We start from the raw sequence: 19,492 nt of genomic DNA on the forward strand, positions 1-19,492 counted from the left end.
TGGTGCTCAGGGACACGGTGTTCAGGCGAGCAGAGGCCGCGGTGGACGTCAGCAGGGCTAGGGGCGTCTTCACAATATTTCTCTGCAGGACGCTCAGAACAACCCAGACTTGATTATGGGTACGTTGAACATTCTTGGTTGTTTTGCTAGAGTCTTAATTGATTGTGGAGCTACACATTCCGTAATTTCTCATACATTTGCTCAAGTGACGCAACCTCGCCCCACACCTCTAGGGTACGATTTAGAGTTCGCTATGCCTAGAGGAGAGAGATGTGTTGTAGATTGTGTGTACCCAGGATGTCCAGTGATCGTAGAGGGTGTTGCTTTGTCAGCCGATCTTATCCCGTTAGATATTGTGGATTTTGATGTGATTCTGGGCACGGATTGGTTGCATTTCTATCGTGCCAACATTGACTGTTACGGGAAAGTAGTTACATTTCACCGACCTGGACTACCTGTGGTTACTTTTGTGGGTGACCAGAGTGGGGTGAGACACGGCGTTATCTCGGCGCTGCGAGCAGAAAAGTTGTTGTCGAAAGGTTGTCAGGGGTATCTAGCTCATGTGGTGCTAGATGAGGCTGTTCCTAACAGAGTTGAGGATGTGAGAGTGGTCAAACACTTTCCTAATGTTTTTCCCGAGGATTTACCTGGTCTACCCCCAGATCGAGACGTGGAGTTTACTATTGAATTGCTCCCAGGTACTAATCCTATTTCTTTAACTCCTTATCGTATGGCTCCCGCGGAGTTGAGGGAATTGAAGGTTCAGTTGCAGGAGTTAGTGGATAAGGGATTTATTCAGCCTAGTACTTCGCCTTGGGGCGCTCCAGTGTTGTTTGTGAGGAAAAAGGATGGAACTTTGAGACTGTGCATCGACTACAGGCAACTGAATCGGGTGACGATTAAAAACCGTTATCCATTGCCTCGTATCGATGATTTGTTTGATCAGCTGAGAGGTGCTTGTGTGTTCTCCAAGATAGACTTGAGGTCTGGTTACTATCAGCTGAAGATTAGTAGGGATGATGTCCTTAAGACGACGTTCAGGACTCGTTATGGTCATTACGAGTTTCTGGTTATGTCATTTGGGTTGACGAATGCACCAGCAGCCTTTATGGATTTGATGAACCGGGTGTTCCAGCCTTACTTGGATAGATTTGTCATTGTCTTCATTGACGATATTCTGGTGTATTCTAAGTCGAAAGCGGAGCATGTTCGACATCTTACTTTGGTGTTGAAGAGGTTGAGGGAACACCAGCTATATGCTAAGTTTAGCAAGTGCCAGTTCTGGTTAGATCAAGTTGCGTTCTTGGGGCACATCATTTCTGCTCAGGGTAGTTTAGTGGACCCTCAGAAGGTTGCAGCTGTGGAGAGTTGGAAGCAACCGCGAACCGTCACCGAGGTGAGAAGTTTTCTTGGCTTGGCGGGGTATTATCGGAGATTCGTTAAGGATTTCTCGGTGATTGCCTTACCACTGACGAGGTTAACGAGGAAGGATGTTAAATTTGAGTGGGATGATAGGTGTGAACAGAGTTTCCAGCAGTTGAAGCATTGTCTCACTCATGCACCTGTTTTGGCACTCCCAGACGATAGTGGTGATTTCGAGGTTTATAGTGATGATTCCTTGAATGGTCTGGGATGTGTATTGATGCAGCATGGTAGGGTGATTGCTTATGCTTCGCGGCAGTTGTAACCTCATGAGTTGAATTACCCTACACATGATTTGGAGTTGGCTGCTATCATCTTTGCGTTGAAGTTGTGGAGACACTATCTTTACGGAGAGAAGTGCAGGATCTTTACAGATCACAAGAGTCTCCAATATCTCTTTACTCAGAGGGAACTTAATCTTCGTCAGCGGAGGTGGTTGGAGTTGCTCAGCGATTACGATTGCACGATTGATTATCACCCTGGTCGTGCGAATGTAGTGGCTGATGCACTTAGCAGGAAGTCACAGGGCCGCATTAATGTGTTGTACGCTAGTCGTGTTCCTCTTTTGGCTGACTTGCGTGCTACGGGAGTGAGGTTAGAAACAGAAGATCGAGAAGTGGCGTTACTTGCTAATTTCCAAGTTAGGCCAATTCTTGTTGATCGGGTGCTTGAAGTTCAGGTAGCTGATCAGGAGACTCAAGATTTATTCCAAGCTCGAGGGCAAGGAAGGAGGCGAGACCTCAGAGTTCGTGATTCGGATGGCATGTTGATGCTAGAGGGTAGAATGTTCGTGCCTAATAGTGTGGAATTAAAGAAAGAAATTCTCGATGAAGCACATATCTCGGCTTATGCCATGCATCCAGGAGTTACTAAAATGTATCATACCATTCGACCATTTTATTATTGGCCGGGTATGAAGAGGGAGATAGCCGAGTATGTGAGCATGTGTGTTGTTTGTCAGCAGGTTAAAGCAGAGAGGAAGAAGCCGTTTGGGTTGTTACAGCCGCTTCCCGTTCCAGAGTGGAAATGAGAAAATATCACTATGGATTTTGTGTACAAGTTGCCGTGTACACAAAATGGCTTTGACGACATTTGGGTGATCGTTGATCGGCTCACTAAATCGGCACATTTTATTCCAGTGAGAGAGAAGTATTCTTTAAGCCGGTTAGCGAAATTGTTTATCTCAAAGGTTGTGAAGTATCATGGTGTCCCGGTGAATATTGTCTCGGATCGTGATCCACGATTCACATCTAAGTTTTGGGTGGCTTTTCAGGAAGCTTTGGGTACGAGACTACTTTACAGTACGGCGTATCATCCTCAGACGGATGGACAGTCAGAGAGGACTATTCAGACTTTGGAGGATATGCTGCAAGCTTCGGTGTTGCAGTTTGGTGATGCTTGGCACCAGCTGTTGGATTTGATGGAATTCACTTACAACAACAGTTTTCACTCGAGTATTGGCATGGCGCTATTTGAGGCATTGTATGGTAGAGCTTGTCGCACACCGTTGTGTTGGTCAGAGGTTGGAGAAAGAGTCTTAGTGGGTCCGGAGATTGTTGAGGAGACTACTCAGAACGTTCAGGTAATTAAGTCTAACCTGAAAGCAGCTCAGGACAGGCAGAAGAGTCTAGCGGATCGGCATGCTACGGACAGAGTGTATGAGATCGGAGACTGGGTATTTTTGAAGCTTTCACCGTGGAGAGGTGTCGTGCGGTTTAGAAAGAAGGGGAAGTTGAGTCCCAGATACATTGGACCATACATGGTCACAGAACGAGTTGGTGAGGTATCTTACAGGTTGGAGTTGCCTCCGGAGTTGGCTAGAGTGCATAATGTTTTTCACGTGTCCATGCTCCGACACTATGTTGCTGATCCATCTCACGTGATACCTCCTCAACCGTTAGAGATTAATCCAGATTTAACGTATGACGAGGAACCGGTGACGATCATCGATTGGAAAGAGAAGGTTCTGAGGAACAAGACGGTGAATTTAGTGAAAGTTCTGTGGAGGAATCATTCAGTCGAGGAAGCTACGTGGGAGACAGAAGATCGGATGAGGGATTTGTATCCTCGATTGTTCTTTGACCACTAGGGGTTATACTTGGTTGTTTTGAATTTCGGGACGAAATTCTATTAAGGTGGGAAGGTTGTGACATCCTGTCCCGGAAATATCGAAACGTACGTATGAAATTACAAGTTTGCCCCTAGTGCGTTTTCGTCACATTATTGGTTGTTTGGTGTGGTGTGGCATGTTTGGAACCACACACACTCCCACCCACACTCCCTTTCTCTCTGTCTCTTTTTCCCTGTTTCTCTCTCTCTCCCCCGAGCTCCATTCCCTTTCTTCTTCTTTGAAAACGTACGGACAAACCCCAAAACCCCTCAAACCTTAACAGATCGAGGGAACCAAGTACACCATCAAGTTCGTGAGGCTGAGAGAAGTCCAGTGGTACCATTTTTAGGTAAGGACTTCGACGTTTTCACGTCGATTTTACAAGCTCTGTTTTAGTCACTGTTCATGCAAGATTAATCTAGTTAGTTTTTGGACTTTTGAAGCTTGTAGATGTGTTGGTGAGGTCCCAAGGAGCTTGGGAGTGCATCGTTGGACGGAATTGGACGTCGGAACCACGAACTGTAAGTTTGGCCGAATTTTCATATTTTTGGAAAGTTTGATCCCGTTGTTTTTAGGCCCTAAAACTTGTCCAACGTGGTAGATTATGATTAGGGCTTCATTTTGGTATAAATTACGTGAAAAATAGATGAAAAACGAAGGAGAATAGTGAGTTTAAAGTTTTCCCAGTTTTCCGGTGACCAGAGTCCGGCGAGGGTAGGCCGGAGAAGAAACAGGAATATTCCGTTAATTTTAACGGAATATTCCTAACGGCAGTAACGGTATCCGGTTAAGTTTAACGGAATATTCCGGAATTTTAACGGAATATTCCTGACGGCGTCAATTGACACCGTCAGTGTGCATGGCACGTGGCCGCGCGTGGGGGCGCGTAGGTCCGTGCCTATTTTGGCGCGTGGGGGCGCGTGAGAGGTCCAAAAATTATTTTAAAAATATGGTTGTGATCCTGAGGTTATGTAGAGCACGTTGGTATATTCAATTGTCCATTTTGAGCAATGTATGAGAAGTTATTACGAGGAATTGGTTATGTGCTTTAAAGTTAACGTTTTTATAGCTATTTCGCATATAGGTGACACGTACCCCGAGGACGAGCGTGCACATGCGAGGCAGGGGGGCTACGACCCTTCTACATACCAGTGAGTGGGCCTTTGGTTTTCCGTATATACCTATATACTATATTTTCCCAGAACTTGAATAAATGTTTATTCGTTATGCCATGCATTACATATTCGTTTTTCGTGCATCGTTGGGTACGTTATTAGTTGCATATATTTATGCATATGCATATTGGGTGCTGTGGACGCACAGGTAAGTGCCAGGTAAGCGTTATTCACGTTTATGTTTTAGTAGTGGTTTGAGATAGTTAGAGAGCTCATAACCTGCACCCCCGGTGTTAGTGCTCTCGCCCGTGGCCAGGGCACAGTCCTTCACGTGATGTTCACCTCCCGCACCTTATGCTCACCTTGGATTCAAGGTAGGTGCACATGCCTGTCGTACAGACCACTTTAGGTGGTTCCGACTCGTAGGTGACCCGCGATTATTCGCCCAGTCTTCACGTGATCGTAGCACTTATTTACACCGAACATAGGTGATCACGCGATTATTCGCCCAGTCTTCACGTGATCGTAGGTGACCCACGCTTTTTTTTTGCGCCCCTTCAGGTTCTAGTTGAGTAGCAGTTCCGGTGGTTTCCCAGAGGGCTTTTCCGGCACTTCTGACAGACACCTATCATAGTAGGGTCACCTTCGAGTGTACTTTTGTCGCAACTTTTCCTTTGGGCTGCTGTAGACCTGCTCTGAATTTGTGACTCACACGCTAGCACTTGTATTAGTACATTGTATGCTAGTTGGTTTTTATTTACTCGTACTTTATATTACTACTTTATTAGCTTCCGCACATGCACATGGCTACGTCACTTTTGTGTGACGGCCAGCACGCTCCGATCTCGATCGTGGTGTGTCATTAACCAACATACAAATTATACAACATAAAAAAAAACATTTAACGACATGAAACTTAAACAAAATTTAAAAAAACATTTTATAGCAAAAGAAAAATTCAAATCCAACGGCTTGTTGACGTTAGCATGATGTCAGCTACCAACGGCTAGCTGACGTCACTTAGCCGTTGGATTTGAATTTAAGTTATAGTTTTTAAATAATAAATTATGTTTGGCCCTATGACCCTTTAGCCCTTGGTTGGAGACCGTTTTTTATGGTAGGGCTAAAACGAGCCCTCTGGCCTTCGGTTGGAGACGGAGGCAAATATGGCCATGTACTGTTCATTAAAATATTAATATCTTAGAGAATCTTGGAGGACCAGAGGGCTAAAACGAGCCATCTGAGGGCATCTCTAACCGAGGGCTGGCCAGATGGCTCGTTTTAGCCCTCTGGCCCTCCAACATTCTCCAAGATATTAATATTTTAATGAACAGTACATGGCCATATTTGCCTCCGTCTCCAACCGAAGGCCAGAGGGCCAAACATAATTTATTATTTAAAAACTACAACTTAAATTCAAATCCAACGGCTAAGTGACGTCAGCTAGCCGTTGGTAGCTGACATCATGTTAACATCAGCTAGCCGTTGGATTTGAATTTTTCTTTTGCTATAAATAGGGTGGGTATTGGGCTATAATTCATACAACTTTGAATTTAATCTATTTCAATTCAATCTCTTTCAATTTAATCTTTTTCAATTCAAGTTTGCAATGAATTCCAACTTTGGATCCTCTTCGGATTCCAACTGGGGGTCCTTATCCAATTCCAAATTGGAAGCAAAATGGGCGCAAATGAGACGAGAAGATGAGGAGTGTGATGAAGAAGTTCAAGTAAGGTGCAACAAACAAAACATGGCAGCATCCATTGCTGCGGCCATGATGTGTCAGCCAACTGAGGAACAACCTCAATAGGGTGGCTCTATTGCTGGTCGCTCTTACAAACCACGAAACAAAGCGATGTCGCATGCCAATCTAATGAACAACTACTTCAACCCCAACTCGATGTACACAGAAGAGGATTTCAGACGTCGCTTCCGGATGAAGCGTTATGTCTTTGAGCGTTTACTTCGTGATGTCTAGCAAGTTAATCCATACTTTCGACAGAAGCTGGACAGAGCAAGCCGCCCTGGTTTTTCACCTCATCAGAAGGTTACTGTTGCACTTCGAATGATGGCCTATGGCTCCCCAGCTGATTTGATGGATGAAACCCATGGTATGTCTGAGCCTACAGGCCTTGATACTCTTCAACAATTATGAATCGGCTCTTTCGCAAAGCTGAAGACCGTGGGTTTTCGGGCATGATAGGGTCATTAGACTGCATGCATTGGGATTGCAAGAACTGTCCCACCGGATGGCAATGAGGCTTTAGCGGAAGGTAGAGAAAACCAAATGTTGTGTTAGAAGCGGTTGCCTCATATGACATATGGATTTGGCATGCTTTCTTTGGAGTCCCTGGATCCCAAAATGACATTACAATTCTTGGGCGTTCACCCCTCTTCAATAACTTGACGGAAGGTAAAGCATCTCAACTTCACTACTACATCAACAACCGTCAATACAATATGGGGTATTACTTGGCAGATGGCATTTACCCAAAGTGGGTGACACTTGTCCAAGCAATTCCAAACCCTATGAATGACGCAGAAAAGTTGTTTACCTTACACCAAGAGGCATACCGAAAAGATGTTGAGAGAGCTTTCGGTATTCTACAAGTACGATGGAAGATTATTAGCTAATCGGCAAGAGGGTGGAGTCAAGAAAATTTGGACTCCATCATGATGTCCTGCATCATATTACACAATATGATAGTGGAGGATGAGCGAGATGAGTATATTGATGGAGAGTCCGATGACGACCAAGAAGATCCAAATAGGTCAAGAAGGGCTCGTGCAAAAATATATGATGGGCCTAATTTGCCTTTCAATCCAAAAACTGGTAGTATCTCTATAAATGAGTACATGAGGCGTTATCGAATGATACGTTCTCATGCCACAAACAAGTACCTACAACATGATCTTGTTGCACATCTTTGGGCCAAAATAAGCATGGGTAGGCGTTTAAGTTTTATGTTATTAAATGTTTTTTAAAATGTTGTTTAAGTTTCATGTTGTTAAATGTTTTTTTTATGTTGTATAATTTGTATGTTGGTTAATGTTATTTAATGTTATTTCATATTGTTTAATGTTGTTTCATGTTACTTAATTTAATTTAATGTTGTATAATGGCTTAGGAAGTTATAGGAAAAAAATACAATTTAAAAAAAATATGAAACAAATTTTGTAAAATAGAAGTTATAGGATAAAAATAGAATTTAAGATAAAATAAAGCAACTATGTGAAATAGAAGTTATAGGAAAAAATGGAATTTAAAAAAAAAATGAAACAAATTTTGTAAAATAAAAGTTATAGGAAAAAATAGAATTTAAAAAAAAAATTAAAAATAGAAGTTATAGGAAAAGTTTTGTAAATAAAACAAACTAAAAAAAACTTAAAAAAAAAAAAATTCAAATGCAACGGCTAGCTGACAGCCGTGGCATTTGAATTTTTTTCTTAAGCATTCCTGTCGGTTATAACCGACAGGAAAACTGAATTTTCTGGCCAGCCCTGGGCTGGACCCTCCAACCCTCTAGCCCTCTCCAATTTCGTGGGCCCTCTCAGATTCTAGAGCCTTCTGACCTAGCTCTCGGTTGGAGACGGTTTTCGGGTTATTTTCAACGCTCTGGACCCTTCGGTTGAAGATAGCCTGACCAGCTCTCGGTTGGAGATTGTCTTAGTTTCATTACATTCCTTCTTCTGTATATGAATGGCGGGTGTAAGGACTCATTATTTGTTAATAGTAAATTACAGTTTGTATTTGTAACTTAAAGTGAATCAATCAGACCACGACTTGCAGTTAATCAAATTCAACAATGAAAGTATTGAAGGTAGAGAGATTAGGGTTAGAGTGATATACATGGCACATGACGGGCAGGGCAGGGAAAAGGTGGACAGGGCCAACGTCTACTCAACTCACATATCCAATATTTGTGAGCTCCTTGCGTTGCTACTTGCCAGCGTGCCCAATCACACCAGTGGGCAGTGGCTACTTTTTTTTTTAATCTGCTTAATTTTCTACTTAATTGGGTTTAATCCTTTCAGAATAACTTGTTAATTAGTATCACGTGCCTACGATACTTTTAATCAGCCCACTCCATTCCCACTAATTAGTCTCTTAAGTACTCCTTGCCTCTCCATATATATATATATATATTATGATACTTTTTAGTATGATAAGAAATAATCAGTATCTCTTACGTACTAACAAATTAACTACAATTTTGCCTGTTAATTTAATCATTCACATCCTCCATTTGATGATAAGATCAATAAATTAATGTCACTAGAGACAACTAATTAGTTTAAATTAAAGGTACATCGTAAGTAGTTCGACCCTTAACAAAAAATTTCGAACGGATCGATCAATCCTACTATCTAGTACATTAATTCTTCAATTCATATCAAAGCTAGCTAGTTAGTTCAACTTGTAACGCTGGCCGTTGAGATATATCTAATGGCTAAAAATGAAATGTGCAAATAGTATTTGCATTTAAGTATGTGAACTAGGGAAGCTATGATCATAATACTTTAGTTTCACTTACTATTACTTTATTGTGTTATTCATCTTCATTTGTACATACGTGATTTTTGGTTCGTTGAAAATAAAGAATTTGCAACCAAATTTATTCTCTAACCTTTCCTTAAAGTAGATACATTGTTGTGCTGTATAAGAAAATAAAATTATAATTTAGTTCTACAATAGAATATAATATTTCGAATCTCGGACCATCTCCAAACCTTTCTGTCGGATCCGAAAGATCAATTGATCCTAACCCTTATATGGGTTTCTACTTTCTCTACTTTCTTTTTGTCTCCTCCATTAATTGGTTCCACATTAGAAATTTTTTATATTTTACTTCTGTTTCCCACAATGGAACAGGAAATTTGATAATAATATCGTTATATTGAAGACTTGCAGCCGCATGAGGCTGCATAGAAGTTAGGAGTAAGATTATCTCTTCTTTTTTTTTTGTTTTTTTTCTCCCTTTCCTCTTATTTGAATGGTTACGGTTAAATCACGTTAATATTTTGTGTTAATTTTTTAATAACCAAAAGAAGACAAAAAAACAATTTGTAAGAGGAGAGAAGAGAAGAGGATGAGAATAAAATAAGAGAAAATCTTACTCCTAAAAGTTCGAATGAAATTAAAAAATAAAATCATTTTGGCACCCACTTCCCCACCACGCACCATTCTTCCTAAACACCCTTTTAAAAAAAATATTAATTCCCAATATCATCATCCAACCTCTCTCTTCTCCTTAAGGTCTTCTTTTATCTTATAAACCCTAACTTCATTTTCTCATCCAAAGTTTCCTGTACAAGCTCACTTATTTTCTATTATAACTTTGCAGTTATTCAAACAAAAACATCTTAACTCGATGTCATATATTCACATGACATTGTAACATTAGTCTAAAAAATCATGTGACGGCCTAAAAGGTGCATGTTAGTCATTCTTTCTGTAAAAGGTGCACACGATGAGTAAACGATCCAAACCGTACCCCTCATGATATGAGACCAAATATGCCATTCAATGAGTTAGAAGGACAATATCTTTTTTGGTGTTTGTAATGATTTACTGCTTAAAAGATGCATGTTAGTCATTCCTTTTGTGCTCATACGTAACTGAGCAGAGAAACTACAAATTTTTAATACATTCAAAAAAATGATTGAAGCCATTCTGAAGCATCTAAAACAATTCCCATTCTTTCAACCCAACTTAAGGTCCAATATCGAACAGGAGAAAAGTTGTTTTTAGTATTCAGGACCCTATGCCTGTAAATTGCAAAAGCTAAAGGACCTTTTGATAATCATTTTGTTTTAGTTTTTTTGTCTTCGGTTTTTAGTTTTCATTTTTTCTGAAAATTGAAATCTAATTTAGTAACTACGTTTAGTTTTTCAAAAACATGAAAACTGAAAATAAAAAACTCAATGCCAAAATTTTAAAAATTCGAGCAGTTTTCATTTTTCAAATTTTTTTTTTAAATTGAAAATTGAAAGTAGTTATCAAACACGATTTTAATTTTCAGTTTTAAAAAAAATGTAAACACAAACTAAAAACTAAAAACGAAATGGTTATCAAACGCACCTACGAAAATGAAATGATCATCCAACACAATGGTCAATCTTTCACGTTATAATTTCATCTACCCATTTGTTTTGAAAGCCATTGGATGTTTGGGAGATGTTCGTGAAGGTGAAAAGGTTCATGGGTTTGTGGTAAAAACTGGAATTGCGTTTGAAGCGTGTACGTGTAAATCGCTCATTGACATGTATCCGGAATTAGGCATGGTTGAGAGTTTCAGGCAAGCGTTGGATGAAATGCCTGAAAGAAATAGGCTTTGTGATAGGAGCATATTCATGCGACTTAAATGGCTTGTTCTCGTGCATTTACGTTATGTTTCTTTAGTTATTTTAGTACTTTAAGCTATTTTCGTGTGTTTATAGGTCCAAAGGGCTAAAGGAGCAAAAAGATGCATTTTGGAGACTTTTGGAGCACTTTTGGGCTAAGGATGGATAGCTTATGCTTGGAGCCAAAGTGTTGGACGAAATTAAAGACCTAATTGAAGACCAAAGTGTTGGAACCTTGTTCTCTTTAGTTTTAGGACATTTAAAACATTTCCTAATCCCAATCATGCCATGCATAACACACATCCATTCTAACACATTGTCATTGCACATGCATTTCCTTCATTAGTTAATTCACATGCTCCATACTTATCATCACCACTCATTACTTATCACATATCATCACCACTTATCACTTATCATTCACCACTTATCATATCATACATTCATTTATCACTTATCATAATCATTCACTTATCACTTAACATATCATACACTTATCACTTATCACTCATAATCACCTACAACATCCACCTACTTCACCTACAACATCCACCTAATTCACCTACAACATCCTTCACCTACAACATCCACCTAATTCACCTACAACATCCACCTACTTCACCTACAACATCCACCTACTTCACCTACAAATGACATAGCCATATGTTCCCTCCACTACTCCTATAAATACCCTTGCATTCATTCATTCAATTCACATCTCATTTCATACACAACACACCACAAACACTTCCATTCCCTCATTGCCGTGAGTCTCCCTTCCCTTATAATCCAAACACACCACTCCTCATCCATTTCCATAATTCCCCAATCCATTCAACACATCAACAACATCCCTTAGACCTTATGCTACAACCAAGAGGAGGAGAAGAGTGCCTAAACGTTCATACAATTCAAGTTTGAGTTGTTGGAATGTTTAGGTGTTTCTTTTCCTCGATTATAATGTTTAATTTTGATTCTCTTTGTTTTGTAATCATGAGGAACTAAACCCCCCTTTAGCTAGGGGGGGATTCGAAATATATGTTTATGCTTGCATTTTGATTTGATTACTTCTAATTGCGTTTTATAAGTTGTGATTTCAATTTGTTTAACCGTTTGATTGATAACTTATTTATGTATGTTTATTGAGAGTGCACGCTTAATTTTCATGCATGAATATGACGCTAGAATATAAGTGAGTTTCACCTAATAGTTATGAACTTATATTCACAAGTAGTGGAGGTTGCTTATAAACAATCGCGTTAAATGAATTCTTGGCACTAGTTTCATGCGTATTCCATAGTAACGAAGGCCTCGTCAACACTTATAGTTTTCATGATGCTTAATGATCTTTGATTGTATCTTTATTGTGCTGTTCACGTAAAGGACTTTTGGAGAATGTTGTGAATTGCGTTGCGCTAACCCATCCAATTCATTAACTTAAGGAGAACTTGACGGTTAATTTAAGCGGACCTAATTAACCCGGGGTGTTGAGTTTAATAATTTATCGAAAGACCAATTGGAAATCATTTTATTATGCAAGTGTAACATATGTGGAGATGAACCCCTTAGCTAGCATTCATCCATATTTTCATCATATTCATATTTACATTCTGCTTTAATTACAATTTGTTTATTTAGTTTAATTTCGTTCAAAACTCAATCCCCCTTTACTTTCTTATTCTTTAGTGCTTAGAATCTGTTTAGTTTATGTTTTAAAGCATTTTGAGTTTTTGGTTTGTCTTAGTGTTTTAAACTTTAGTTTTGCATTCTTTGAGTCTAGGATAGCGTTTTATATTGTTTTTACGTTTTTGTGTCAGTTTCCAAGAGATTTGCAATCCCTCCTAATCCCCGGTCCAGAACGATCCCTACTTGCATACTTACTACAATTGACAAAAAGAGGGTTTAATTTGTGTGCGTATAAATATCGCATCACTTTGTTGGGAACGTTACGATTTCGGGGTATGGTAGGTGCAGGAGGTTTGAGGATGCTTTGTATATGTTTTGGCGGATACGATGTGAAAGCATGGAGAAACCTGACGAAGCTAATGTTGCAAGCACCCTTTCGGCTTGCAGAGAGTTGAAAATTTTGTTGCTTGGGAAGAAATTCATGACTATGTTAGAAGCCAGCTTGAATTCACTACTAAAATTGGAAATGCGTTGTCAAATATGTATGTAAATTGTGGTTGTTTGATTGAAGGCCGGATAATTTTGTATGGAAGGGCGGTGAAAAACGTGTTCTGTTGTACTAGTATGGTGTATGGCAATGGAAATTGTGTAGGGTTGATGAGGCTAGAGAGGTGTTTGATGGGACATGGGAGTGCAACTAAGGATGCTGTTCTCTGGACGGCTATGATTAATGGGTACGTACAAGTGCAATACACCCATTTTGACAAGGCGGTGGCTCTATTCCAAGAGATGCCACCTAGAAGAGTTAAATGGGATAAATTTACAGCGGTCGCTCTCCTGAGAGCAACTCCAGCGTTGGAGCCCTCCCCCCAGGCAATGCACTATTCAATCCACCTAATGAACAGTAACTACCCTTAATGAACAGTAAATAGCCCTGGCAATAGAATTTGCATCTCTACCGTTACACTTCAATAGCCTTGGCAATAGGCAATAAAATATTAGTATTTTTTTTTTTATAAAATAATACAAAATAATTTTAATTGTAATATCGGATAAGATTTTTAATCGTTCTCGTTGCGCCACGTGTCATTATCCGAAGTATTATTAAATAATACAAAATAATTTTATTTGTAATTTCGGATAAGATTTTTAATCGTTGTCGTTACGCCACTTGTCATAAAATCCGAAAAGACAATTATTGGGGATGGATTTCCAATAAATTTTTTAATCGTACTCGTTATGCCACGTGTCATTATCTGAAAATACAATTATTGATGATGGATTTCTGATAAGATTATTAACCAATCACGTCGTGCCACGTGTCATAATCTGTTCACAATCTTTGAGGATAGATTTCCATCAGATTTTTAACGAATGACGAAATGCCATGTGTCATAATCTATTCACAATCTTTAAGGATAGATTTCCATCAGATTTGTAACGAATGACGGCATGCCACGTGGCATTATGTACAACTTAATCCTTTCTGAATCCTCTATATAATCCACCATCCATCATTCTCAAATCTCACACCAATTTTCGCAAAATCTCTATCATTATTCATAGTTTCTGCTTCCTTATTCACAAAAATATGTATCATTATTCATAGTTTCTATTTCTTTCTTACAATGTCTTCTTCTTCCTTAAGGATGATGTGGGAATTCAATCAGGAAGAGGAAGAATTGTTTAACGAATCAGAAGCAATGTTCAATCACCAGGGGGCAAGAAATGAGAGGGAAGAGGATGAAGAGCGTAAAAGGAGAGATGATGAAGTAAGAATGGGCAGAGCCTCACATTCCCGTTGAGTCGTCTAAGGCATGGCTCAGATCTGCAGGCCCAGCCGTTCTAGAAACCTTGATAGAAGCAGGCAACGACGAGGTATGGAACTCTTGGATGATTATTTTGTTCCTAATAGTGCATTCCCAGATACGTACTTTAGACGTCGTTTTAGAATGGAACGACATTTGTTCAACAAAATCATGATTGCTGTTTGCAACCATGATTCTTACTTCGTGCAAAAGAAAGATGCTTTTGGTGCTATGGGTTTACTGCCTGAGCAAAAATTACTGCTGCCTTGCGGATGCTTGCATATGGAGCATCTGCAGACCAAGTGGATGAGATAACGATGATGGGGAAATCAACCATTCTTGAGTCCCTGATGAGGTTTTGCGGAGCAATCGAATATATCTACACCGCTGAGTACCTCCGCAAACCTACAAACATGGACTTGGAACGGCTGTTGAAGAAGGCGGAGATGCGTGGCTTTCCTGGGATGATTGGAAGCATTGATTGTATGCACTGGACGTGGAAAAACTATCCAAGTGCATGGCAAGGCGCTTACGGGGACAGAAAAGGAGCAAAAAGTGTCATTTTGGAGGCGGTGGCATCTTTTGATACATGGATTTGCCACGCCTTTTTCGGGGTCCCGGGAGCTCAAAATGACATCAACGTCCTTGCCCAATCCTCAGTGTTCAACGATGTCCTGCAAGGAAAGGCACCAAAAGTGACGTATGAGGTCAACGGACGTATGTACGACGGGCCATACTACCTAGCTGATGGCATTTACCTGCGATGGTCAACATTTGTCAAAATAGTGCCACGTCCGCAAAGTGCAAAGGAAAAACACTTTGCAAGCTGTCAAGAGGGGTGCAGGAAGGATGTGGAGCGTTGTTTCTGTATCTTCCAAGCTCACTGGGCGATCGTCAGGGGTGCTACTAGATTGTTTGATGTAGAGTCGCTTCGATCCATCATGATGACGTGCATCATTCTTCACAACATGATTGTGGAAGATGAGTACGATTATGAAGCCGTTGATGAATATGAGCCAGACACGATGAACAATTCAAGAACACGTATATATTGTGCTCATGACGCCACCGATAAGCCCGTGCAACATGAGCCATTACAAAGGGATGAACGTTACAATGAAAGGCTCATTCAACGATATACTGCATTTCAAATGCCAGACATGCACAATGCCCGACAACTTGACTTGATAGAGCATCAGTGGGCATTGAAAAAGCTGAAGATAATTAAGTTCATTTTGTGTGTTTTTTTTTAATTTGGTATGTTTATGTTATTTTATTTGGTGTGTTTTATTATTTGGTATGTTTATGTAATTTTTTAAGTGAGTTTTTAATTATTCCGTATGCTTATGTAATTTTATTTTGTGTGTTTTTGTCATTTCAATAAATATTCTCTTAGTATAAATAACTTACCAAATTAATTTGAATAAATATTCAATAAATTGGAAACAACATAAATAATACAAACAATAAATAATAAATTACAACCCAAAGTGATTGGAAAATTATGGGCTCCGATTACAAAAAGTACTCTATTTATCATCACTTAACCAATTTGGGGTGCTAGGATGATCTTCTCTTGTGGTGCTAGGACCACCTTGGCTTGCTATCGCTTCTCTTGCACGCCTCCTTCGCACCACGTCCGCTTTCTCTGACTTCCAAAAAAATTTGGAATTTGGAAACTTCCCTTCTAAAGGCGTGTTCATAATCTCACGATCTTATTGAGCCCGTCTTTCTTCTCTAACATGTTCCCTTTCTTGCCTAAGTAGTTCTCTTTCTCTCTCATTAGCCTGAAATTCTCTCTCAATAGCTGCATCTTTTGCGTCATCTCTAGCCTTATCACCCTCATATTTCGCCAGTTCCTTCGCCAAAGTCAATTCACCTTGGCGAGTAAGTTCTTCCATGAACTTTGCATAATCGTTCTTGGAAGCACTCCCTTTTCTCTTTGAAGCCTTCTTACCTTGAGGCCTAATTGGATAACGGGTCGAACCCGACACTTGTTCAGGGAAGGGCGTTTCGGGCACTTCTTCTGCATCATCTTCATCAACATGCGAGACATGATCGGGTGTAGAGTGTAGAGGGGTGCTGTTCATGTGCACTTCTGGACCGACTGACACAACTCTAAATTTAGGACAATCTTTGACAATATTCCAACATTCCCACCGGTTGAATGAAAATAAGTAACAATCCTACACAATGAAAATAAGTAACAATCCAACATTCCAATATTCCAACAATCCTACACAATGAAATTAAGTAACAAATAAATAATTATAATGAAAATAAGTAACAAATAAATAATACAAACAATAAATAATAAATTATGTAGGTAACAAATAAATAATACAAACAAACAATTATAATGAAAATTATGGGTATCAAATAAATAATATATTGTTACCTGATCCGAGTAATTTTCCCCACTTCGAATATTACTACTAGCTTGTGCCAAGGCGTCTCTCCACGTACTAAACGATTGGCTAAATAATTTCCAACGACTGGACATCGATTCTTTGGTTCTTTTCCCACCAATTTTCTCAAGAAAATTGGTATGAATAAGACTCCACATTTCTCGCAACTTCATCTCATTACCCGTAAGCGAACTATGAACAACTTCAACCCAGCTAGTACACAACGCAACATCTTCAATAAGCGACCAATTCGTACTTGCACCAGTGGTCATTTTGTTGAAAAAAAATGAATTCAAACTTTGAGACAAAGAAAGGAATGTGATTGAAAGTAGTTGAGAAAATATGAAATTGTTGTGTAAGGTAGATGATAATGAGAATGTATTTATAGAAAAGTAAAAACAATTTTTTTTACAATTTTTTTTCAGATTTTTCAGATTTTTTTTTTTGAATTTTTTTTAATTTTTTACAATTTTTTTTAAATTTTTATTCAATTAATTAATCTCTGCCGTTGGATATAAAAAAATTTGAATTCCAACACTCCAGATTGTGCCATGTGTCACAACAGTAACTTTTCTTAATTTTAAAACTATTTTTTCTTTTATTTATTTATTTATAAAGCATTTTAATATCCACCGTTGATCTCAGATCGAACGGTGGATATTAAATAAGACTTTTTTATTTTTTTTTACCGTTGAGATCGAACGGTCCAAATTAAGTAACTGTTGAGATCTAACGGACCGTGGGAAGCCACATGGCTTCCCAACGGTAACTGACAATTTTTTTTTTTTTCTGATTTTGTGTCAGCGACGCACCCCCACGCGCGAGTGGGGTGCACGCGCCTGACACAAAAAAAATTTAATATTGCCTGATGCCAGACTGACGTCACATGGCCTCAGGCTCTCGGGCTGGCAATTCCCCACGGGCCCGGAGTTCGGGCCTCCACCTGCACTCGGGTTAGCCCATGCTGGAGCTGATCCATCGGCCCTTGGGCCCTTGTTCTGTCCACTGTCCCCCAAGCTATAGCCCACGCTAGGCTTGCTCTGACGGGCTGTGCTCAGTTGGGAGCATTAAAGCAAGTCCAGTGGTACTAAAATTGGCCGGGCAATCGGGTTAAATTGTCTTGGGTCAAGAATTGCAGCTCAAGCGTAGAAGAAACTAGGGGGTGATTGATTGTTGGAATCTACGAACCCAGTTAGGCTACCCTACCAATTCACACCTGGGCCTGAGCCCGCTGGCAATGGCCGACTTCATCAGCAAAGCCGAAAGGCTCAATTTGTGGTCTGTTGATCAGGATCATTGGATTTCCAATGAAAAAAAAAATAGTATATTACATTTTGTACCTTTAAGTTTGGATGCAATTGTAATTTTATATAACATTTTTAAAATATTTCAATCTCATACATTTGCTATTATTTTACTTCAAATTCACACTTAAAAAATCTTACAAAGTTCGTTCAAAACACTTAAACATTAAATAATTAAATATTATTTTGGTACATAGATGAAAACAGTATAAAATTTGTTGCAGTTTTTGGTACCGGGCGTATGGAAATGTATGCGAAACGGGGGAGCATATAGACAAATCTTTGGAGATTTTTGATGGATTGGGGAAAAAGAAGCAGCGTCATGGACTTCAATCATTTGTGGGCTTGCAATGCAAGGAATGGCAGGACAAGCAAAGCAATGGAGTTGTTCTCGAAGATGGTACAGACTGGGATGAAGCCTGATGATCTCACCTTCATTGCCGTCTTAACTGCTGGATTCACAGAGGATTGGTAGATTAGGTCGTGAGTTCTTCAACTCCACGAGAGAGATAAATGAGAGATTCAGCCAAAGTCAGAAACACTGGTTTTCTGATCGACCTTCTTGGCCATGCTGGAGTACTGTTAGACGAAGCAGAGGAGTTGATAGAAAGGATTCCACGAGGAAACAATTAGATTATAGTCCTGATTTCTATCCATCGTCATTAACTGCACATTCAATCTAAAATTTTGATTTAGGACCGAAAAAGTAGAAGTATAATGTTAATAATTTAGTTCGACAAGAGAATATGAATATTTGTAAAGCATAGAACAATTAACAACTGAACAACTAGTCCATATCGCAAATGAATTATCTGTAAAATGAGGAACAATCATCTGCTGAAAGTGATCAAATCAAATGTCCGAATAATCGAGCTGGGAAAACGAGAAAGACGCTGACGTGGCCTGGGGGAGGGTATAATGCAAGAATAGCAACTGATAATGCTCTCTCGTTATTTGGTTTCATCTCTAGTTGTCCCTGCCAAAAATATACCATATGTAATTTTTCTATCATTGATTAAATATACCATGTCACGTGACGGTATAGACATGGGTACGAACACAAATAAAACTTTAAAAAATATGGGCACAAAAAGAAACTAATATATGGGTACAAATTAAAAATGAAAAGAAAATTGGTACAAATTAAAAAGTATTTGCAAATTAAAAATAGGTACAAACTAAAAATAAAAATATATCATAAAAAATTTAGCCATAAATATAAATATACTAATTGTAACATTTTTAACACTAAAAGGAATATATTTAAAAATAAAAATATTTTATTATTCAAATAATTAATGATGTTATTAATACCTAAGGATCTTGATAAAAAATTCAAAATGAATAAGATTTT

At 39.1% G+C, this 19,492-nt stretch overlaps 1 pseudogene; it reads right to left on the reverse strand.

Annotated features, from left to right (window-relative positions):
• Window positions 1-19,492, reverse strand: part of LOC137744360 (disease resistance protein RUN1 pseudogene) — a 47,206-nt pseudogene that overhangs the window by 26,453 nt on the left and 1,261 nt on the right.

Source organism: Pyrus communis, chromosome 15 (assembly GCF_041283825.1).
Source record: "Pyrus communis isolate YQ-2024b chromosome 15, ASM4128382v1, whole genome shotgun sequence".
In the NCBI taxonomy this organism is placed as follows: Eukaryota; Viridiplantae; Streptophyta; class Magnoliopsida; order Rosales; family Rosaceae; genus Pyrus; species Pyrus communis.